This window comes from Protopterus annectens, chromosome 3.part0 (genome assembly GCF_019279795.1).
Source record: "Protopterus annectens isolate FY-2018-M chromosome 3.part0, PAN1.0, whole genome shotgun sequence".
NCBI lineage: Eukaryota > Metazoa > Chordata > Ceratodontiformes > Protopteridae > Protopterus > Protopterus annectens.
In genome coordinates, this window is record NC_056731.1 from 645,132,348 (window position 1) to 645,157,271 (window position 24,924).

The 24,924-nt window shown below is 40.6% G+C and overlaps 1 protein-coding gene across 4 annotated transcripts in view; it reads right to left on the bottom strand.

The window, feature by feature from the left end:
• Positions 1–24,924, bottom strand: part of ELMO1 (engulfment and cell motility 1) — a 3,030,107-nt gene that overhangs the window by 2,526,932 nt on the left and 478,251 nt on the right. Inside the window, exon 1 of one of the 4 annotated variants that reach the window (XM_044065041.1) lies at positions 12,465–12,585. The exons of the other annotated variants lie outside the window; for them this stretch is intronic. The gene's annotated coding sequence lies outside the window, so the exon portion shown is untranslated. Of the gene's footprint in view, positions 1–12,464; positions 12,586–24,924 lie in introns of those variants that run through there. 4 annotated transcript variants of the gene reach the window in all.

Below are 24,924 nucleotides of genomic sequence, written 5' to 3' on the forward strand. Positions count from 1 at the left end.
TGGAGAGGTCCAGATAGGCTGTGTGGACCACCTTGCCCTCGTCCATGGCTCTGGAAACCAAACTGGGTGGGGGTCCAGTGTTTGAAGGTTGCCAATGTCTGTTTATACATTCCATGATAATGCATTCCAAGGCTTTGCAGATCAGGCTCATCAGACTGATGCGACGATAGTTCCCAGGATCCAAGGAGGATCCCCCCTTGTGGAGTGGGATAACTGTAGCTGTGTGCCACTCATTGAGCACGAAGCCTGAGTAAACATGACACTTAGGTGAGGTGCCAGTTAATTTTGTAGTTCATGTAGTACACAGCCCGGGATGTCGTCTGGTCCCATGGATGCTGTATTTTTAGCTTTAGAGAGTGTGTTTCTTTTATCTGTGTGGCCGTGATTACCGGAATTTGGCAATCTTTTGGTATTTAGGGGGTTAGAGGGGGTGAAGTTGGCACTGAACCTTGGGATCAGTATACTTAATGCCATTCTGTTGTAGCTCAGAGTATATATGAGCATTGCCATTTAGATTCTTGACATAACTATAGAATGCCTTGTGACTGTCCTTGGAATCTTTGGCAATTTTATTTTCATAACTAGCTTTGGAGGACTTTATGAGGGATCTCAGCTTCTTACTAAGGCTGGTAAGGGAGTATTTTGCATCCTGGGATTTTCCTCTTTTCTGCAACAGTTTCTTCCTTCTATCATACAGTTTGTTCATGGCAGGGGACCACCTGATTGGCTTACTTTTTTTGGAGGAGAGCGTCTTGGTTCTATTTGGAATGGTATGATTCATGCACGAGTGGATGTGCTCGTACAGTGCATTAGTGTAGGATTCAGCAGTCGAACTTTCAGTTCCTGTCTGCATGGGTGTCATGAAGTTTGTCACTTCTGACTTGAGTAACATGAAGTTAGCTTTGGAGAAGTTTTTTTATGGAGGTTTCCCTACTGGGGGATGGGGTGTGGACATCAAGGGTGATTAGCTTATAGTCAGACCAGACCAATGAGGGGGTGACCACTGGTGTGGAGCATCGATCTTCCATGTTGGTAATGACCAGGTCTAGGATATTGGAGCCCCTGGTGGGACTATGGATTAGTTGATCCAGGGCACTGGAATTTATGAATTCCAAGAACCATTGGGCAAAGGTGTTGGTACCGGAGTAGTTTTCCCAATTAATGGCAGGGTAGTTGAAATCAACCAGTATTAGGGTGTCTGGTTGTATCTTAACATTTTCCAGTATGTTTAGAAAGGTGTAGTCAAATGCTTTCTCTGCATCAAAACCCACCAATAACTGTGGTGTTCTCTTTCATTCTCCTTCCCTCTATATCATCAGTGTTCTGTTACTATTGTCAAAAGTTTACCTTCCCTCAGCAAAGCCACACTGATCAATTTTGGCATCACTTTTGCCATCCTTTCAGCCATTATAGACATAAGGACTTTATAGTCATGGTTCAGTATTGAAATGGGCCCATATAACGATGGATCTGACGGATCTTTACCCTCTTTAGGTATTAAAGCTACCACCACTTCCTTCCAGGATGTTGGTACTTCTCCTCTTAAAATACTGTTAAACAAAACCTTCCAGATTTTTCAGTATTTTTCCCTCCTATCTTCCAAACGTCTACAGGAATGCCATCTATTCCTGGGGATTTTCCTGTAGATTGGTTACACATCACCATTTTTACCTCATCTCCTCTTATCCTAACCGTTATTGAGTCTCATCTGCCTCTAACCTGTGCATACTTAATTCTTCCATAAACATATTCATTTCTACCTTTTCTTGACTTCCATATTTCTCTGCTTTATACAAACTTGCAAAGAATTTCTGAAATATTATTAATACCTCTGCAGGATCCCTTGTTACCTTCATTGTTAAACGCTCCCTAAACTTGGTGACAGCCCTCTTTTCTGTTACCCGAGTTGTGCTTAAAGTTTTTGTAATCTAGAGTCATTATCAAAAAACAGTTGCTTAATAGCAATCTTTCTAAACTCATGCATAAGGTACTCCCTTATTTTCTGTTTAGTATTCTGCAGTTGCTCCACTTCTTGTTCTGTTACATTCCCCCTATTCTGCAATACTTTAACATTTGTCAGTCCCTCTAAATAACTCTTGTTACTTCTTAACCATACCTCAGTTTCTTTTATTTCCACCCTATTTTTAAACTTCACTTTAATTTTATCCCACTCCTAGCTATATTTTCAGAAGAAACTCCCATCTTCTCTAATATATCCTGAACACATTTCTACTACCCATTCCTTAAATTTCTCTTTTCAACAGATGTGTGTGTGTGTGTGTGTGTGTGTGGGGGGGGTATCTCATTTTTGTTTCACTACCCTGTGTTTATTTTAGTCACTATTGGCACATGATCTGAAATAGTTATCCAGTGCATATCAAGACCTTCAATTAAATGCATATGTTCCAGTGAAATGTAAATTCTGTACAGCCTAGCCCAGTTTTCTTATGTTGGGGAATATGTAAATTCACTCCGAAATCCTAGTACTGAATTTGCATCTTCCATGTCAAATATTTTCATAAATTTATTCAAAAGTTTACCCTCCTTTATTATTTCTCTTCTAGCCTCCCCAGACACATCTTTACTGCTGCAAATCAAATTCTAGTCCCCACCTATAAGTAATGTACCTTGCTGAAAGCTGATTATTTCTCCCAGAATTTTCTTAGGGTTGATTATAGCAGCGTTAAGTGGAATATAAATACATGCCAGTGTAGTCCTCCTGCCTTGGCAGTAGCCCCTTAGTACTACAAATCTACCGTTACTATTGTTTTTATCCTCTTCTATCACTACTGGAGCTCCTCTTGCAATTAACATTAGGTACTCCTCTTTTCCTTTGTCTCAGGTAGGTCACTGAATAACCATCCTGAAACCCTTTACCAAATTCACTTGTTCAGTTCTTTCCAAGTGCATCTCCTGTAGCGTAACTATTTGTACTCCACATTTTTTATACAATTCACTACTCTTTTTTTGTATTTATCTGTGAGACCATTGAAATTTGAAGACATTACCGAAAGCATCACTGCATTAAAAAAGTTATTGTTCCCACCTTTTGAAGTACAACAGCTTTTTTGTTAAAGGAGAACCATACCCACAGACTAACAAAAAAAATTTTATTTCATCATGACTTGATGTTTCCTACATTTTACCACCACTTTGGGACTCTATATACTTTTTTTTTTAAATGCAATTCCAGAGTCTGCCCACATGGGGTCCAGTATCTTGATTTTTTAGTCTAGCTCTAGGTATCCCACAATGCAGTGTTTGGTTTTAAAATACTACATCATAGCCCCAAAGCTCCTGTGAATGCACTGACTTGCCATGCATCTTCACTTAAACCCTTGCTCTCTTTTAGTTTCTTTGAGTCAATTAGGCTTAATTACCATTTCATACTTTTTAATGACTATTTAAGAGACACATGTGAATAATCACACAGAAAAGTAATCTCAGTGACAGTTACCTCTTTAAACTGTGTCGCCTACTGTGAGCTATCAATCACAGCAGCACCAAACAGTTCAACTTACTTTTGCCACATTGACAGATACAAAGGGGATGCATTTAGGGGGGTAGGGACAGGAGTTTAAGGACTACAATTCAGACATAACAAAAGAAAGAAAACTGTCCACTTTAGAAAGAAAATGATGACTCATGGCTGACAATATATGTATTTCTTTCCAACTGACGGCACATAATGAGCAGTGGGACCTTGGAACACTGCCAGAAGCAGTGATCAACTGCAGGTTAGTGTTCCACATATCAGCCATATCTCCAAACACTATAAAGGACAGCCTCGTTTAGAGGAGGGAGAGTTTGCACATGGCTCAACAATTAAGCCATATGAATCAACCAAAAATTCAAGTAAGTTCACTTTTTTGTAATTTCATAACTCTCATACTATAACATCTGATAAGTCACATCGGATACAAACTATGTTGTGTTATAACATATTCAGAAAGTACTAGTTTAAAGGAATTCAACAATCTCTGCTGAGATGTATAAATTCAGTCAACTAATACTGTACAGACCTGAATTTCCAGTCGGACAAGGAGTGGTGTGAACAACAGTCATGTTATGCACTTGTACTCCCATCTGTCCTACAGGTGTTAAAAGGCATACACAGAAACTGCCTAAGAAGAACACACTTGGTAATTTGCAGATTGCCTAAGGCATACCCCACCTTACTACAACAAAAATCTGTGTAATGTTTTCAGTGCTGCATCTTTCAGGATGCCAGCTCCTCTAACAAATAAAATTACTTCCTAAAGAGGAAACATACAACCATGCTTTTCTGTCTAAGAAGAGTTGGTTGGCAAGTTGGGTACTAAAACCAGAGGCTTCAAGTTTTAATCCAACAGAAATATTATGGAAATATAATCTCAGATCAATTAAGACATGTGAAAAGCAGTTTATATTATGCATGAACTCTGAAAATCACCTAATGTTATTGCACATAATTTCAATTTTAATGTAGGTACTTAATTCTTCAGTATTTAAAACTGGCTGAAGTTACACTGGTCACATTAATCTGCATGGTAAATAAAAAAGGAAGGTACTAAACTAAGCTTTCTTGGATTCTGCAGTGGCCGATCATATATTAGAATTTACTTTTTAAGCTGACAGTTACTAAATTCTAGATACAAAAAGCACTTTGGAAACAGCTTAAGCTTACTTCCTGCATCAAAGTCAGGCCTTCCTGGACAGGCTACTGGATCTAAGCAAATACTTATGAAAGATCTTCTACTTGCTACTTGAAAACTAATCAAATATTTGTCCTACATATGGAACATTGCACTTTAAAAGATCCCATAACAATATTTATTCAGTGACTGGAACATCCCCCACCCCAAAAATTAGAGGTAGTAGTAGTAGCAGAGACCTTATCCATAAAAGGTACACGATTTATGTCTCTCTCATGCAGATACTTTCAGAGTTTTGAGTCGTCATCAGAAGAATTCAACCAAGTCTGGTAGATATTCCAAATGTAAAGGTTACACTGTCTATAGGAATGAAATATTTAAATAATGACAGTGTACTTTAAAACAGAACACTACAGCCTGTCTGGCCCTTTGGAGTACTACACCAAAAATGGTTAAATACGATGCGGTAAAATACTAAAACTAGTACATGTTACAATAATCATATTACAGTCAATGTTTCTGTGCCTCTAATGCAATACTTTGAGGCCTTAAAGTACACTGTGACGCAAACACTTGTGTATCTCATTAGTGAATACCATCTTTAGACCCCTCACCATAAATTATACCATTCTGATTGCATAATTTGTGCAAGATTAACTTTATTAATTCTACAGTCACCCTGATTTTTACATTTTGCTAATTAAGTTCATGAAGTAGGGTCATAAGATCAATATACCTAAAATATGGGTAAAATATCAGAAACAAAGTTAAGAGACTACATTGCATTTAGTAAATAAGCTCATAACTTTGGTAACTTCCAAAATTTAGATCTTAAACTCTAAAGCACAGCCATCATTTAACCATCTTCATTACTGAGACAGCTGACACTTCTCAAATCTAAGCAAAATCAGTTTTTCCAAAGTGAATGGACATTTTATTTGTTGGAAAGAATTAATTTAAAAAACACAATAAAATGTTATTGATTAGAAAAATATAATAATGCCATTAAATTCTTGTCACCAGCCTCAAACTTTGCAAATTTCAATATGCAGCTAGAAAGTCAGGGCAAACATTACTTAATACTGTCTTCATGGATGTCAAGGTTATCATATTCAGATCCAACACAACGATTTTTTTTTAAAAAACAGCAAAAAATGCATTCCACATTTGCTTTATAAAATCATATCCATACAGGTTATGTTTGTGTAAGGATGCTCATCTCTAGAAACAATACAGTAAACTCTCAGTTAACCGGCACCCACCGGGATTGGTAGATGCTGGATAAGTGCAGTTTCTGGTTGCTTGAAAGTTACTATTAAAAACAGACGTGACAAATACTGCACCCTATACTATACCATACCATACCATAAACACTGTATTGATTTGATTTTAATACTGAAATAAAGTAATGAAAAGCCTGGCTGGAATAATATCATTTTAAACTTGTATTTCCTCTAGAAAGCATGGCACGCAGAATGACTTTCAGTGGCCCTCTGAGTGGAATGGAATTAAATGAAGTGAATAGAGGGAGTGAGAATGTGAATGAAAGCTAAAGAGACAGTGTGCATGAGAGATCGGAGACAGAATGTACAATCTGATGCAAGCTGACTGAATATGGAGTGAGTGTTGACATTTTAGTGATTTGACTTGTTCTCAGGTTGGGGAGAGAGGGAATTTATTTCATTAAATCGACAATCTAAAATTTGATTTACATATCCAATCCAACATCTCAAAAACCCACAAAAAACCTGGGCTACTTCATAGGCACAATAAACTTCTCTCCCCATCAACAAAATAAGCCTTAGCCCTCTCATCTACTTTCCTCTTTAACCTATGGTGCACACTTATTAACCTGCAGTCCTCCCTGAAACAAAAATTAGAGTCTTGCTACAACAAGACTGCCAAATATGCCTCAAACTGCCGTCATTCTACCCATCACTGTATAGCCTTAATAAATCTCAAATGTCTCGAATTCCCACATTTCCTACTACTCCTTCAACTTACTACCTCTCACAAACTAATTTACAAACCACATGACTGCCCTGCACTCAACTCCTTATTTTCCCCTTACTCCCCTACTAGGCCACTGCGATCAGAAAATCAAAACCCACTACAAATTCACAAACCTAATCTTTCTGTAGGTAAACTCTTACACACCTGGATCATTGTTAGATCCTGGAACAATCTCCCCCTCCCATGTTCATTCTGAACACCCCATCAACTTCAAAACTGTCCTACACAAGCACCTGCTCTCCAATTGGATTTGTAACTGCTCTATCCAGACTGATGCTATCTCCTTTTCCACGGACCTAGTATTGCTTTTTCTTAACTATCCATCACAACTGCACAGTCCTCCACTAGATTTATCCCTGACATTATATCATTCATTATTAGATCTTTTATACTTCACTCTAGGCATACCACCTATTAACTTTAACATTATGAAGTTTCTGTCTACTTGTTTTTTTCTGCTTTTCTTGTACTTCCTCTATACGCAATATTTGATATAGAACTTACAGCTATACCATTTTCTAATTTGTCGACCTTGCTTAATAACTAATTTTCCTGATACTTTTAATATTGTTCAATTTGCTTATTTTTTCTTTTTTTTTGTATCAACTATTTTTTGCCATTTTTGTATTGTAATGATTCTTGTAAACATTGTAGCTTTTCTCCCTGGGCCTCCACTGAAAAGGGGCTCTTTTTAGCCCAGTGGACTTTCCCAGTAAACAAATGTCAATAAATAAATAAATCTTCCTTTTTAAAACTCAAACTCTAAAAACATAATATATGTTTCTGCAGGGGGGGGGCAAGTATAACACATGAAAAAAAAAACTCAATTGTTCATACTTTACTGTATTTCTCCGATTTTGTTTTCTGGTTGCTTCAGAGTTATGGTTGCTTGAGTTCTGGTTAACTGAGAGTTTACTGTACTTAGAATATGTGTGACAAATCTTACCAAACACTGTTAAAGATGAATCTGCGTTTAATGCTGCAAACACCAGCACACAGCTCAGGCAATTCTCAATACTTCAGTCTGAAACATGACAAAGTATTTCTTCAGACCAAATCAAAATTATTTTTCTTAGACAAGAAACCATCAGGAAAATTTTGCTTACAAACAAGACAAAGGGCAATCATCCAATGGACTTCACAAGATAAGATTTTTTGGCTTAACTTGAATTGATCTCCTTATACAGATCTATGTTAAGTAGAACTGCTAGTACGAGTGTGAGTCAAAAAGGTTAATTTGTCAAAAACACTGCGCAGCAGAAAATCATTTTAAGGGACCTACACAGATTTGCTTGGAATACTAGTGAATGCTGTGTTAAAAAGGAGATTCAAGAAGGAAAGAAGTCACTCCTTGAACTTCGGTCAGATGCACATAACCACATTACGGCACACAACTGAGCGGTAAGGCCACAATGTTTAACAAACTCATCTCCTTATATTTACTTTCTACCAATGGTACAGGCAGGTTAACTTCACTTCTTGTCTTCTCCCTACAGTGACATAAAAAATGGTGACCAGAGAGAATTTTTAATGGTATAGCACAGGATGTTCTGTGCTATAAATATATTATCTATGAATCCTAGAATTGCAATCAGCTTCCTAACCTGGAAAAAAAAAGCAGTTCTAATGTCATACCACAACAGAGTAAGCAAACTTATTTTTACACAGGAAGGTAGTCAGTGTTTTATATATTTGTTGTCAGAATATTTTATGTAGGTGAAACCATAAAACAAAAAGACTGATCATTTCTTGTTTCATGCCCCATGGACTGGCAACTCAGTGTCTGATCTTTGTTACCACATCAAACCTAATGGGACAAGGTTGTCAGGAGAGTGCTTCCAAACATTACACCCAAGATGATGCACAATACCTTTTCCTCTTGTGTTTCTTTCACATCCCTCTGGCCTTTTTCATTTACTGAGATGCCAGTGATCTGCAGAATGTCAGCGCTTTCATGCACCACCTTCTTCTGGCTTTAGTGTAACAGAGACAACTCTGGATACTCAGTGTGAGTGGGAAAGTGAGTGAGTGAATGTGTGTAAGAGTGTGTGTGAGAAAGAGGAGGGGGCAGAAACAGCAAGACAGTACAACTATACAAACTAGTGTTTCTGTAATTATAATACTGTTTCTAATGGTGGAGTATCAATTGCCTCTACTGTGTCTTTGCTTTTACATCATTCCATGATATCAGCAAAAAACTGAAAGTGTTAGCTTCAGTTTCTGTTTGCAGGCTGTTTTTTTCAGCTTTCTTTAATATTCATCTCCCTTCTCTGTACTCCACCCCCCTCCCTCCAAAAAAATTAAGGCTACCTCCTTATTTAGATAAAACACTACATTCCATGTTGAATTGTCTTCAGTTTTTATATATATATATATATATATATATATATATATATATATATATATATATATATATATATATATATATATATATACATACATACATACACACACAAACACATACACACTCTTCGCAGTTCAGCAACTAAACAAATGAAACTAGGTATCTGTCACTGTGAAAAATGTTTAACTGATCGTGTTTATTGAAGTCTGAAGACAAAACACTTCAACAAAATTTGGCCACTACAAACATGAATAAAAATGATAATGCTTTACCAGGAACAAAATAATAATTCACAGATGAAAAATGTTAGATATTTCATCTCAGAATTTTCCCTGTATTAAACTGGCTTGTAAAACACCATAAAGTTCTCTCACCCTCAACTCGACGGCATACCTTTAACTGGGAACTGAAAGCTTCTATTTTGAATGCCTATACATATACTTCTGAGGCATTATGGGGTGGATGGCTGCAAGGCAGGTGATATTATTCGCGGCTTACTTTACTAGTAGAACAGCGGCAAACTAACTAGGGTTTTGTCACAATAAGATAGCAGCTTTTGACACCAGTCAAGTGAATGAAAACAACACCATTAACAGCAATTTTGATGTCATTCAGATAATCTTGCAAAAAATGAAATCTACTTAAATAAAACATTGCATGATTCCATTTGTACTCTCACAAAATGAACCTAAAAACTAAACCACCAACTAACCAAACCTTGAACACAGACAAAAATTCCACCTATATTATGAGCATACAAAATTCTTATTTAAATCTGTGTTTCAATTCAAATTTTAAACCACGCACATGTGTACGCAGAATTTTACTAGGAAGGTCAAAGCCCATTACACCCCCCCCCCCCCCCCCCAGCATTCAGGTGTGTTCCTACATACTGCACTGTTTTATAACCATCTTCAGAATTAAATCATAGCACAAGAAAAAGTGTTGTCCTTTACCAGCAATGTAATCTTATGGAAGGAACAAATAACGGGATGGTCTATATTCAAACTTTAATGAAAACATGGTCAGTGCGAAATGATACAAGTGAATTTCATCCACATTCAATGCAATGATGCCAAAGCTGTTCCATGCTAGCTGTGGTACTTCCAGAAGCAGCATCACAAAGTCTCTTTGGCAGTGAAGTACATACTGTCACTGTAAATACACAAGCAAACAGGAAAGGAGTAAAGGAAGGATATAGGTGTGGGTGGTGGCGAATTCTTACGTTTGCTGAAATTATGGAACACATGGCAGAATAATAAGCAATTATTTTGATGTACTATGACTAAAATGGAAAGAAATGCAACTCTCCAGTTTATACAGCAAGATTAAGGATTACCACTTTACAACAGCAAAGCAGCATTACATGACAGAAAGTATGTTACTATAAATCAATATGACAGCGATGTTACAAAGAGAAACATTACAAAACAAGGCAAAGGAGTATCAGATGACTATTAAAATAACACCATGAACTCGGAGGGTATGACACTCGATACCACTGCAGTGAAGTACTAAGAAATGTCTCGGAAACTATGAACCCGTGTTAAGAATTAATAAACTAAAAAAACAAACTGTGTCAGTGTAAGTACTCAGCAGGTCAGCCCTGCAGCAAATACAGATGCAGGATCCCAGATGAACTTAGATTTCTATCGATACGAGAAGCATCCAATAACAAAGTCTATCAGTTTCCTTCCTCAAATCATTATGCAGTGTCCCCTTAAAGAAAGAACCCGAGCTATCAAAGTAATGATGGTCTCTTAAAGATATATAAAGTTGGTATAACGGTTAAGGTATCTCAAACACAAAGTGCAACATTTGATTCTCATCTTTGAAAGGAAATTGGCTGGGCTTAAAATGGCCTTGCAAGGGCAGCTAACATAGTACTTACCCATAAGCCTATATATACATTCAAAGACAGACACACACACACAAATGGAAACCAGCTAGCATTTGCAAATAAAACATTCTCTCAAGCGCATGGCTGATCCCAAGGACACTCCCAAATAACAATCACTTTGTTCCTATCAAAAGATTACATTGTAAAGTACAAAAGGGTAAATTTGCTAACATACCCGTTGGGGTTACAGCAATCTATAGACACACACAAACATTAGGACTTGCAAACAAATGCATTTATATAATCAATAGTTATATGCTCTAGTTCATATACAGAAGCTGGTTTACATGTAACAAAATCAGGAGATTCCATCAAGATTGAATGGATAAAGCATGCAGTTGTTAAAGTTACAATTACACAAATTAAACAAAGATCTAAAACTTGGTTCAGTAGTCTAAGGATCCCTCAGTACTAGCTATGCAAAATTCAGCAGTGCCGGAATTTATACCATTTTTGCACAACACTTACAGACACAGACACAGACACACACACACACACACACAAAATCTTAAAGAACATAAACTACTTTCAATCTTGAATATCTTTTTCAGGACCTGGCTTTACAAGTAGACAAAAGACAAGCTTCGGTTTCTTAACTTTTCCAAGAATAACAAGAAATGAATTACTGCATGGAAACGTGACTTTCCTTGATAGGGGAGGGAAAGGCATCCCTGGAGGGTAAGGTATCTGTTTACATTTTTTTATCTCCAGTCACGCTGCAGCTTTGTGAATTTCCTGAACCCAGACACTTCTGGCAGCTGAAGAGATTGTTGCATCACTAACCTTATTCTCATGTAGATAAACGGTCAAAAGCAAAACAGATATGGTAATAGTTTCAATCAGCATGAATGACATTTTTTACCTAAATGCACAATATTCAATATTATCATAAGCTTGTTACATAACAGGCGAATGATATGGTATCAAAGCAAGGTGCAGCGTTTCTTTCACTGCAGTGCATAAGACTAACTTTTTTCTTCTCAGTTTCTAAATGCCTTTTATTCTAGCTTTTAAGAATCCACTTCCTGTAGCAATTTTGATTCAGTGATACTGGATTTAATAAAAGTAACACTCCATCAAAGCAAACGTGATGACTATCCAAAGAAGGACTAAACCTTTCTACCAGAGCAAGACAAGTTTATGGATTAATTGCTAATGAATTCATCTTCTCTCACTTTGTGTGTGTACTTCGTAGTGGTTGTTGGAGGGACAGGAGTTAATTTAGATACAGACAAACAAAACGACAAATCAAGTTAGGACAGGAGCTAACAAAAGACCACAGTGAGCAAACAAAATAATAACTTTGATGAAAATGTTTATAAGTGGCTACTTTTAGTATACATAGTAGCAATTTTCCATTTGTTTAGCTATTGTCATAAATTGTAGGGCAATCATCCCAAGAATACTGAAGTTATTAAAAAATGCAGTAACAGGAATTTTCCCACTACAATAGCCACATCTGTTCTACATATAAATGCATCGATGTAACCTACCTCAGTCTACAACGAAATTAGCTAAATAAAGACAAAAAAATTTGACAGAAAATCTGCATAAAAATAAAATACAGACATACCTTAAAATGGCTAAACTTTACTGCTTCCAGTATTACGGATGAAAAAAACATACTTGGGTTTAACAGCACACACACAATGTTCCGAGTTCCATGTAATCTTAATAAAGAAGTGCTGGCTGCAAATCACATTCAGTAGAAGTCATTCGGCTCTCCAGAGAGAAGGCACACCAAATACTAGGCAGCTAGCAAGACCTAGATTCCTGTCTGACAGACTGCAACACTCGTGTTTCAGGAAGCACCCTCAGAGAAACAGGAGCACAAGCACTAACAGGAAACCAGTCACTGAACCATCAGTACAAGTGCTGCTGAAGTGAAATCCCAAGTACCTGTGTTCTATTCCTCTGAAGTACCGCAACTCGTAAGAATACATGGAAAAAAAATTAAAGTATTTAGGATGTTACTAGTGAAGGAACTTTCTGCTGCCATTAAGGAAGCTGAGAGGATAATAGCTGTCACGGTTCATAGGTTAGTACTAGGCTAACTGCCCTTGTGGGCCATTTTAAGCCTAGCCAATTACCCTATGTGAGAATCAAACCCTGCACCTTGTGTCTTTAAGGTAAACACCTTAACCATTATGCCAACCTCGAACCCCTAAATAATTCAGTAATTAAACAGCCCAGGAGAACCTCAATACTATTCCATTCAATAATCAGCACAGACACAATTCATAGCACTGTCAAAAAAGATAGACAATATATCTCAAAGTGAAAACGCTGTCTCAGTTTGGAGACTACACGATTAGTGTTTTTTACACTGTTATATCCATCAATTAGGAAAAACTTATCAGTGACTTTAACATCAGAGTACAGCAACTGCTGTTACTCAGCACCTCACTATCTCTGCAAACATGTACAAATACGAACAGCTATCATTAACTACCTGCTTAAAAAAGAAAAGTCAGTTTAAAATGCCATATGTAGCTTATTCAAGTGGAGAAACAACAAACTTCAAAACTGCCTCAAACAGCAAAAAGGTGAAGATGAAATTCACAAGCCTAGGAAGCACTAACACCATACAAGTTCTTCTCTGAAGCTATTACTGGTCAGAAATAAAAACTACCAAGCAAATTGTTTCTAATACTAATTCAGTACCCCAGCAAACTTCCCTATAGGGACTCTCGTTACGCTCTGGCAGCAGTGAACTGTGGACCTTTTGCAAACTATGACAATGAAAGAACAGTAAATGTCCCTTGCACTGATTTCCAGGCTCGAGCTACATTTTATATGAGAAATTTTCTGTCTTTTTGGAAAAGACAGTAAACAGCCTGGAAGGGCATCAAAGAGTCAGAGTGGAAATATTAACCCAACATTTGATTTGACACACACATAGAAAAGCTCTAGACAAACATACAAAAAATCATATACTCGAATCATGTTACACACAGTTTACAGTCTCTATTCAAACAAGCAATTTATACAATTTCTCATAATACGCAAGTATAAAGATGAACAGTTATGACACAGGCTGAGTGTGACTTTAGTAATTAACAGTCAGTAACAGGTAGGGAGCTAGTCAGGATTGGAACAAGGACAAAGCCAGTGTGTCTTAAAATATGGTCTGAGACTTTTTGAATCAAGTTAGAGAGGGTTCTAGAGTAAGATAGTACAGTTGTGTATACTTACCATAAATATAGATGTTTGAGTGTATTCACTGTTGCAGTCATCACATTTGGGGCTATCTGCTTGTAGTAGCCTCAGTCGGCCTGATTAACAACGTCTTGGGTCCTGCATTGTTTGCTGCCTCATCTTCGTCAGGTAGTCAGGGGTATAAAACATGTAGCCGATGCCATTACATCAGTTTTTCTTGCCCCAGATGTCAGATACCCCCTAATGGGAAGCAATAATATATGTACAAGGTTATACCTCCAACAGAAAAGCAAATACACCAAAAAGCTTTTAAGCATAGTAAAGGAGAGTAGAGATACAGCCAAAAGAAGTCAGGGGGCTGGAGGGAGGGTAACCAGGACTGCAACAGTGAATACACTCGAACATCTACATTTATGGTAAGTGTGCACAACTGTACTATGTTCTTCGTGTTTCACTGTTGCAGTCATTACATTTGGGTAGATTCCCAAAGCTAAGGATGGGAGGAGGAATTTAGACAGCATTAGGACCAGCTATAAGGCCCTGCAAGACTGCAGTGGCAAAACCAGCTCTGGATTTAGAGAAAATTGGCAAATAGTAATGCTTGGTGAAAGTATGTACAGAACTCCAGGTAGCAGATTCTAGGATGTCCCTGGTAGGGACACCTCTGAGAAAGGCTGTAGAGGTAGATGCAGCCCTGGTTGAATGGGGTCTAATCCCCTGTGGGATACGTTTTCCATGGTGCTTATAGCAGAAATGAATGCAAAGGCTTATCCATTTAGAAATGGTTTGCTTTGAAATAGCCTTCCCCTCTGCCCCTGCAGCAAATGCCACCAAGTAGTTGTTCAGATTTCCTTTGAGGTTTAGTCCTGTCCAAGTAAAATCTAAGTTGTCTATGCACATCTAAGGAGTGCAGTATCCGTTCCCCTTTGTTCTGTGGATTAGGAAAGACGGTTGGCAAATGAATGGAATGGTTAAGAGCCACACTGGATACCACCTTGGGCATGAAGGAGGGACTGGTTCTGAGGAACACCCTGTCCGCATGAACGATGATGAAAGGCTCCACTGCCATAAGGGCCTGTAATTCAGATACCCCTCTTGCTGAAGTGATTTCTAAAAGGAAGGCTGTTTTCCAAGAAAGGAATTTTAAATCTGCACTTGCAGCTTGCTCGAAAGGAGGAAGAGTGAGTTTCTCCAATACAAAGTTAAGGTGCCAGGCTGGAGTTGGGGCTCTCCTGGGTGGTCTTAAGTTTTTGGCCCCTCTGAGGAACTGCTTGAGCAGTGGATGAGAGAAGAGGGGTGGTTCTGTGTTATATTGAGCTGAAATGGCTAAGGCATGAATTTTGATGGAGGAAAAAGAAATGCCCTTGTGAAGCAACTCAGTTAAGTATTAAAGAATCTGAGGTAAGTTGGGCGCTGCTGTGCTCCATCCCTTGAAATTAGTTCCAGGCACAGAATCTTTTTCATTTTTCAGCATAAGATTTGCTAGTACTAGGCCTCCTTGCCTCCAAAATGATATCCAACACTTGTTTACTGAGGGATGGTGATGGAGAGATAAGGTAATTAGCCAGGCTGCCAGGTTCAGGGTTTGAAGCTGAGGGTGCAGATTATGGTTCTCCTGCTGTGACAGCAGGGTAGGGGTCTGAGACAGGAGCCATGGAGCCAGCAGTGACACACTATGCAAGAGGGAGTACCAGTGTTGGCGTGGCCAGTCTGGTGCAATCAATATCAGCCTTAGTTTGTCTTGTTCGATCTTTATAGTACTTTGTAGAGGACAGGCAGAGGAGGAAAGGCACAAACTAACAGATTTTTCCAGCTAAAGGACAGAGCATCCACTTTCCAAGCTTGTTTGTGGGGAGTCCTTGTGCAAAATTTGTCCAATTGGCAGTTCTGGGGGGGAGGCAAACAGGTCTATATCTGGGCTCTCCCATTTGTTTGTCAACATGTTGAAAGTCTTTGGTTCCAGTTTCCACTCGTATGGGTCCATAAGATTTCTGCTTAGTTCATCTGCCAGTGTATTTAGTTTTCCTGGCATGAATTGAGTATGTAGATGCACTTGGTAGCTCAAGGCTGTATTCCACAGAGCCATGGCTAGTCTGCAGAGGGGCTAAGAATGGGTACCCCCCCCTGCTTGTTTATGTACCACATAACAGTGGTGTTGTCCGTCTTTACTATTAATTGTCCTGGAAGAATGTGGTCCTTGAAGGTTGTCAGAGCATTCTGTACAGCTAACATTTCTTTTTGATTGATATGCAGGTGCATTTGACTTGGGTTCCTTTTGCCCTGAATGCACTTCCCTGCCAGGTAAGCCCCCCATCCATAGTCTGATGCGGCTGTTGTTAGGGTTTGGGCGACAGGGGGTAGAGTGAATAGTAGTCCCTTGTTTTGGTGGCAGACCTCTGCCCACCAAAGGAACTCTAACCGTAGGCAAGGTATGATAGGAATCATTGCTTCTAGATCCTGAGAATGTTGACACCATAGGCTTTTTAGACACCATTGTAGTTTCCTCATATGCAGTCTTGCATATGGAATTAGAAGAATGCAGGAGGCCATGAACCCCAAGGCTTGCAGATAGCAGAGTTTTTGTGGCCATTAGTTTGAAGTAGGCTGTCAAATGAATTTGTTTCTCTGGCCTGAGGAAAGCCATCTGGGAAGTTGTATTGAAGCTTGCTCCCAGGAATATAATTTGTTGACAGGGTACCAGGTGCGATTTCTTTTTGTTTATGGTGCACCCCAGACAAGTTATCACCTTTTGTACAAATGCCAGATGATTCAAAAGTATGTCCTGGCTTTCTGCCTGAATTAGACAATTGTCCAGGTATGGGTATATCTGAATATTTCTTTGCCTGCAAAATGCAATGACTGGAGCTAGGCACTTTGTGAAAATCCTGGGCGCAGTAGATAAGCCAAAGGGCAGTGCAGAGAACTAATAGTGCATGTAGCCTGCTGTGAAGTGTAGGTATCTTCTGCAAGATTCCCCGATTGCGATGTGCAGGTAAGGCTTCCTTTAAATCGAGTGCTGCCAACCAGGCATCTTTGCCTAGCATAGGAAGCAACTGGTCAAGAGTTAACATCTTGAATTTTGGAATCACCAAAAAGGTGTTTAAGTTAGACAGGTAGAGGACAGGACGCCATGAATTGTCTTTTCTGGGTACCAAGAAAAGTCTTGAGTAGAAATCTTGTCCCTTTTCATCTTCTGGTACAGTCTGAAAAGCCTTTATGCTTAAGAGAGAGAGTACTTGCTTTTGAGCCTCTGCCCACTGATTTGGGGGTAGATCTGGACAACCGTTTGGGGTTGGTAACATGTGGAAGTGAAATCTGTACCCTTGGGAAACTATATTTAAAATCTATTTGTCCTGGGTAATGAGTTCCCAGTTTTTGCCTGCATAGCAATCTTTCCCTCTAAAGGAGCAGTCAATTGAGAAGTGCTTGGAAGTTTTAAAGTTAAGTAATTGAGGCAGTTTACCATAGGGGGCAGTCTTACTACTCCCTGATTTGGAAGTGGGAGTCCCCCACTGCTTAGTCCTGGGCATACCTTGGGACTGAAGCCTGGGTGTTCTGCTGGATCTGGGTTTGGACTGAGAAGGCCTGGAAGAGGCAGGAAAGGACCAATTCTTAGAGGGTCAATGCCTACTAAATCTTGGAGGTTGTACTTGTAGGAAATCTTTAACAGTTTGCATAGATTTAGCTTTTTCCTCCAAATTTTTAAGAACTACTTCTGCTTTGTTGCCAAACAGGTGGTCCTGATTTGAGGTCCTGATTTAAGGGAGCTTCCAGTAATTTAGCTTTAACATCATCTGGCAAGGATTGCTCCTTAAGCCAAGCATGCCTTCTAAGTACAGACCCAGTGACAGCAGCCCTGCAAGATACCTCTAGTGAATCAAAACCACATAGCAAAGTATGTTTTCCAACCTGTTCAGCAGAATGCATTAAATCCTGTAAATCCTTATTTTCAGCACAATCAGGAATCAGCATCATTTTCTGTTTAAGCAATCCAATAATATGCTGCTGATACTTTAACATATGAAATTGGCAGTTTAAGGCCCTAACGGCCAGGGTTGCAGAAGTGTATACCTTTCTTACCCCATCTATCCAGTGCTCTAGAGTCTCTATCAGAGAGGGTAGGATTTTTGGCAGTAGTAGCCTTAATGCCCTTGGGTCCCTGTGAAATGGTCTCAGGATCCGCATTAGGATTTTTAAAAAAGGAACTTGTGAGGGTCAGGAACCCTGTAATATCTATCAGGTTTTCTGGGAGCATAGCAAGCAACTGGGAGTCAGGGACCAAGCTAGATTCTGAAAAGGCATCATCAACAATGTCTAGTACAGGAGGGATAGCTAAAGGCCTGTGTTGGGGCAGGAGTAAGAAACCCCTAAGCCTCTTTTTAGAATCAGAGTAATCCTGACTTTCCCAATGAAAATGCTCCCTAAGAGTATACAAGGTTTCACCAAAAGAGAAATCCTCTGGGGAGAAGCAGAGGGAATAGAGTCCTCAGCATCAGAATTCTCATAGGTAAATAAGGGTAAATCCTGGTCATCAGAGGAAACAAAAATTTCAGAATCCTGGTCAGAAGGATCATAAGTAAACTCAGTCCTATGTCTCTTAGAGGGGGAAGGTTGGCTTCCCCTGATTAAAGTAATAAGGTCTTCAGCCATTCTTATAATTTGTTCTTTAGGCATAGAGGTCTGCCCATGCAGTCTGGGCGTCGGTTATCGAGACAAGGTTCGAGTTTTAGGCCTTGAAGAAGAATATGGCGTTGGTTTAATATGCAAGTCAGTAGGCCTGAATACACCCTCAAAAGTCGGTGCCTGCACAGTGGCTCTGGACCCATCCAAGGTAGAGACATTCACAGGTTTCACAGTTGAAGCATCTCGCGGCATACCAGACTCCGAATGGGTCTCAGTAGAGGCCTGCGAATCTGAAGTAGTGGGTATCAGGGGCTGCGAAAGCACCTCACTGAGTACCGGTGAACTGGCGACTGGCTTAGGAGAAGCACCGTCGGCAGCTCTGGACCTGGGCAGCCTGTCTCTGTCTTAATCTTTGCATTTTTTCAGAATGTCGGTAGTCGGATGGCTTACCGAAGACGTATCTGGATAATTGAACCGAGTACCAAAATATTTAGAAGCGTAAATATATAGACAAATAGTTTGTTTTTTAAATAAAGCACAAAACAGACAGCAAGGTACGTCGTGGTCAGGGCTTAGGCAAGGAATACAGTACAAATGGAAATTTTTATGAGGTATTTGCTTTCCACAAGAAATACAATTATTTACTTTGACTGACGTCGGTTTAGAGCAAGAAAAAGTTTCACCAGCGGGGTACTTAGCTATAGCTGAAGACTTCGATTCTGAAATTCAAAAAAAGAAAATTTCAGGAGTCGTCCGACTGGCATTTGCAAACTGCTTCTGCTTCGGGCACCGCATGGCAGGAAAGACTGATGTAATGGCATCGGCTGCATGTTTTATACCCCGACTACCTGACGTCACAGAAGATGAGACAGCAACCAACGCAGGACCCAAGACTTTGTTAATCAGGCTGACTGAGGGCTACTGCAAGCAGATAACCCCAAATGTGATGACTGCAACAGTGAAACACAAAGAATACCTGCAGGAAGAGAGTTCCAGGTTTTTCAAACAGAGAGATACCACCCGAGTTGTGGGTTTTAACTGTTTGAATCAGCAGTCCATTGGATGAACAAAGTAGCCTGATGTTACTATAGGGGCTGATAATATTTTTAAGTGCAGGCATATTTTCAGGTTGATTGAGAACTTTATAGGCGACTAATGTGTTGGCTATACTTTAGTAGATCAGGCAATTCTAGCTAACCTAGAAGATTTAGGTTATAGCAGTGGTGGTCCTATATGCTGTGCCAGTGACAAATCTAGCAATATAGTTATAACAGAGAGTTTGCTAAGATCGGATTTGTTCAAGTTGGTGAATAAAGGGGAGGCGTAGAGAATAGATGGGAACGGGTAATAGCAGTTCTAGCAAGTGGAGTAAGGAGCGGTTTAATCCTATATAGTGAGCCAAGTTGTTTATTAATTGTCTTAACAGTGTGATTGATATGCATATCAAATTTAAGGTTATTGTCAACTACTACACCTAAGGGTTTAGTATGGGCATCTGCGGAAATTATGGTGCCATTGTTAGATTTTATGGTGAAGAACAGTGAGGAGGACCTACAAGTGTGTGAGGGGGGGGGGGTAGCAGTTTTGTTTTACTGGGATTTAGGATCAGGCGTTGATTAGAGAGCCAATTTTCTACTGTGTTGAATGTATCCTGGGTGAACGTCATCAGGTTTGTTGGGAAGTTTGCTGAACAAATCAAAGTGGAGTCATCCCCATATTGAATACAGGTTCCATTTGGGATGACAGTGTGGAGGTCATTAATAAAGATATAGAAAAAAAGGGGTCGTAGTATAGATCCCTGGGGGACTCCTAGGGTGATGGCTAGGAGGGCTGATAGCTTGTCTTGCCATAGGATGGCCTGTTGTCTACCACAGAGGTAGGACTGAAACCACTGGAGAACATGGTTATCTAAGGAGATGGCCTTCAGGGTATGGATGAGTAGTTGGTAGTTAACAATATTGAAGGCCTTAAGACAGATCAAGAAAGAGGGCTGAGGACAGTTTGTTATTATTTTGGTTGTGGTTTATGACATTAGAGAAAGAGAGGAGGGCTGAGGTGGTATTGTCGTATGGCCTAATGCTATGCTGAGAGCTAGCCAACAGAATGTTCCGGATAAGATAGGGCAGGAGTTATGTATACATTTCTCCATAATTTTCACCAGTGGTGACAGAATTGCTGAGGGTTTATATTTGACAGTTCAATAGTTTTACCTCCTTTATGGAGTGGTATAACATGGGATACTTTCCAGATGAAGGGGATGGTAGCTTCAGATATGGTTCTATTGATTAAGATGGAGATGGGGTATGCTATGGCATCTGCAGCTTCTTGCAGATACTCTGCAGGGATGAGATCAGCCGAAAGTGTGGTTGGTTTTAGTTTCTTAATTAGGGCATAGATAAGAGATGTGGGTATTGGTTGAAAGCTAAAGGAGAGGTGGGTACTGGATATGGCAGCTATAGCATTAGAGCAACTGGGAGTTAGTTGGTTAGCTAGGAAAGTACACTAGGAAAGTACAGTTGTGTACACTTACCATAAATGCAGATGTTCGAATGTATTCATTGTTGCAGTCATCACATTTGGGTTATCCCTGCCAGGGTAGCCCTTGGCTGGCCCAAATACCAGAGACTTAGTATTTCAGCGTCAGTTGCTGTCACTTGAGGACTGATGTCAGGTTGCCAGTAGTATAAAGTAAGGCAGCCGATGCCATTACCTCAGTTTTTCTTGCCCTAACCTGTCAGGAGCCCCCAAGTAGGAGTCCAGGTTGTGGTGGAAGAAACCCCACCAGTGGAAAATAAACACCAATAAGTCCCTTGTAAGGAAAGGAGAACAACAAGTTAGAAAGGTAATAAAAGGAGGAAGAGGAGGAAAAGAAAGGAGGGTGGAGGGAGGGAAACTAGGACTGCAACAGTGAATACACTCGAACATCTACATTTATGGTAAGTGTACACAAATGTACTATGTTCTTCATGTTTCACTGTTGCAGTCATCACACATTGGGTTGATTCCCAAAGCTGAGGAAAAGGGTGGAGGCAGTCAATGAAACTAGGGGCTGGCTAAGATGCCCTGCAAGACTGCAGAGGCAAACCCTGCCCTGGATTTGGAGAAGAGGTGCAGGTGGTAATGCTTGGTAAAAGTGTGAACAGATCTCCAGGTGGCAGCCTCCAGAATGTCCCTGGTGGGGACTCCTCTGAGGAAAGCTGTAGAGGTGGAGGCTGCTCTTGTGGAGTGTGTCCTGACCCCCTTGAAATGGATGCAGTGTGCTATCCATTTGGAAATGGTTTGTTTGGAGATGGTGTTGCCTTCTACCCCAGTAGCAAAGCTAACCAGCAATTGAGCCGACTTTCTGAAGGATTGTGTCCTGTCTAGCAAGAATCTGAGCTGTCTGTGCACATCTAGAGAGTAAAGAATCCTTTCCTCCTTGTTCTGGGGATTAGGAAAAAAGGCGGGAAAATGAATGGATTGGTTGAAAGCCACACTGGAAACCACCTTGGGCATGAAGGATGGGTTAAGTTCTGAGGAATACCCTGTCTGCATGGAAGATGAAGGGTTCCACAGCCATGAGTGCCTGCAGCTCAGTGACTCTTCTGGCTGAAGTGATGGCCAGAAGAAATGCCGTCTTCCAGGAGAGAAATTTTAGCTCTGCAGAAGCAGCTGGTTTGAAAGGGGGAAGGGTGAGCTTTTCCAATACAAAGTTAAGGTCCCAAGCTGGTGTTGATGCCCTTCTGGGTGGCCTCAAGTTGCTAGCCCCCTCTTAGGAACTGTTTGATCAAAGGGTGTGAGAAAATAGGCTGCTCAGTGGGAAAATGAGCAGAGATAGCAGAGGCATGAATTTTAATAGAGGAGAAAGAGAAGCCACTGTGCAGGTCAGCTAAGTAATCCAAGATGAGGAGGAGGGCTGTGCTGTATTGACTCCCTTAGCCTGGATCAAGGTGCAGAACTTTTTCCATTTATCAGCCTAAGACTTGGTGCTAGGATGTCTGGCCTCACAGATAACATCCAGAACCTGTTTCTTGAGGTTGGCAGATTGGTTTGGGGTTAGAGAATAAGCCAAGCTGCGAAATTGAGTGTCTGCAATTGAGGATGCATGAATTCCCCTTCCCTCTGGGTCAGGAGGTTTGGAATCTAAGGAAGATGCCATGGGAGTAGTGAGGACAGGCTGCGTAGCAAGGGGTACCCAGTGTTGCCGGGACCAGTCTGGAGCTATAAGAAAGGTCCTTGGTTTTTCCTCCCTTATTTTGAGCAGTACCCTGGGGATGAGAGGTAGGGGAGGAAAGGCATAGACTGACAGATTGACCCAGGGGAAGGACAGGGCCTCCACTTTCCAAGCCATGCACTGATGCTCCCTGGTGCAGAATTTGCTGAGCTGATGGTTGGTGTGGGAGGCAAAGAGGTCTTCCTTTGGGGTTCCCCATTTCTGAGTAAGATTTCTGCTTAATTGGACTGCCAGAGAGTTGAAAGAGCCTGGAAGGAATTGTAGTTGCATGGCAGAAGCTGTGTGCCAAAGGGTCATGGCCAGCCGGCATAGAGTGTAGGAGTGAGTCCCTCCCTGCTTGTTGATGTACCACATCACAGTGGTGTCTCTTTTGATCAGGAGGGCCCTGGAGAGAGAAATGGCTTGAAATTTATCTAGGCATGCTGCACAGCCATCCATCATCTCTTTTTGACTGATGTGCAGAGGGAATTGCTGTGGGCTCCATTGGTCCTGTATGCACCTGCCGTCCAGGTGTGCACCCCAAGCATAGTCTGATGCATCTGTGGTGAGTGTCTGGGCAGCAGGGGGTGGGGAGAAAGGCATTCCCTTTTTGTGGGAACATGCTGTTGCTCACCAAAAAAAATATTTTCTGAGTCAAGGAATTATAGGTAGAAGAGTTTCCAGGTCTTGAGAGTGCTGGCACCAAAGGCTCTTTAGGTACCATTGAACTTTCCTCATATGCAGTCTGGCATATGGAATGAGTAGTATGCAAGATGCATTGAACCCCAGAGCTTGCAGGATCTTCCTTGCAGTTAGCTGGGGGGCACTGTGGCTAGTTGAGAGAAGTAGGCTGTCAGGAAAATGTGTTTCTCTGGAGTAAGGTATTCCATCTGGGAAGCTGTGTCCAGACTTGCTCCCAGGAAGATAATCCTTTGGATGGGCACCTGTTTAGATTTCTTCATTGACTGTGTACCCTAGAGATGTTAATAGGGTCTTTACAAAAGCCAGGTGCTTGAACAGCTTCTACTGGCTGTCTGCCTGAATAACGCAGTCGTCTAAGTATGGGTAAATCTGAATATTTCTTTGTCTCCAAAAGGCAATCGCCGGAGCCAGACATTTTGTGAAAACGCTGTGAGCAGTAGATAAGCCAAAGGGGAGCGCAGAGAACTGAAAGTGTTGAGATCCTGCCCTGAGGCGTAGTTATTTCCTGCAGGATTCCCTGATAGGAATGCGGAGGTAGTCCTCCTTTAGATCTTGGGTGGCTAGTCAAGCTTCCTTGGAGAGCATGGGTAGCAGCTGCTGGAGGGTGAGCATTTTGAATTTTCAGATCACCAGGAAGGTGTTTAGAATAAATAGACTGAGGATGGGATGCCAGGTGCCCTCTTTTCTGGGCACCAGATAAAGTCTGAAGTAGAAACCTTGGCCTAACTGTTCTGCAGGAACATGGTCTATTGCCCTCATAGAGAGCAGGGAAAGGATTTGCTTTTGAGCCTCTGCCCAATGATTTGGTGGTAAATCTGGAAACTCTTTTGGGGTTGGAAAGGTATGGAAGGAAAATTTGTATCCCTGAGATACAATGTTCAGAACCCAGTGGTCCTTGGTAATGGTTGCCAGGTGCTCCAGTGAAAGGAGAGTTTTCCTCCTAGGGGTAAGTGAGGGTGGAAGAGGTGAGTCATTGTGAGTTCTTACCATAAGGGGGTGGCTTAGAACTCCTTGGTTTTGAAGTGGAGGTAGTCCACTGCTTAGATCTCTGCATTCCCTGGGGCTGCTGTTGGGGGGGGGGGTCTGCTCCCACTGGGCCTAGGCTGGGCCAATTTACTGGGAGGAGGAAAGGACCAGTGTTTGGATTGTGAATGCCTGCTGAACCTAGGGGGTTGGACCTGCAAGAAATCCTTAACTGTTTGCATAGATTTTGCTTTTTCTTCCATCTTTTTTAAGACCTCTTTTGCCTTGGTGCCAAATAAATTATCTTTGTGCAAAGAGGCATCCAACAATTTAGATTTGACATGATCTGGAAGGGGCTGTTTCTTAAGCCATGCATGCCTTCTAATGACAGATC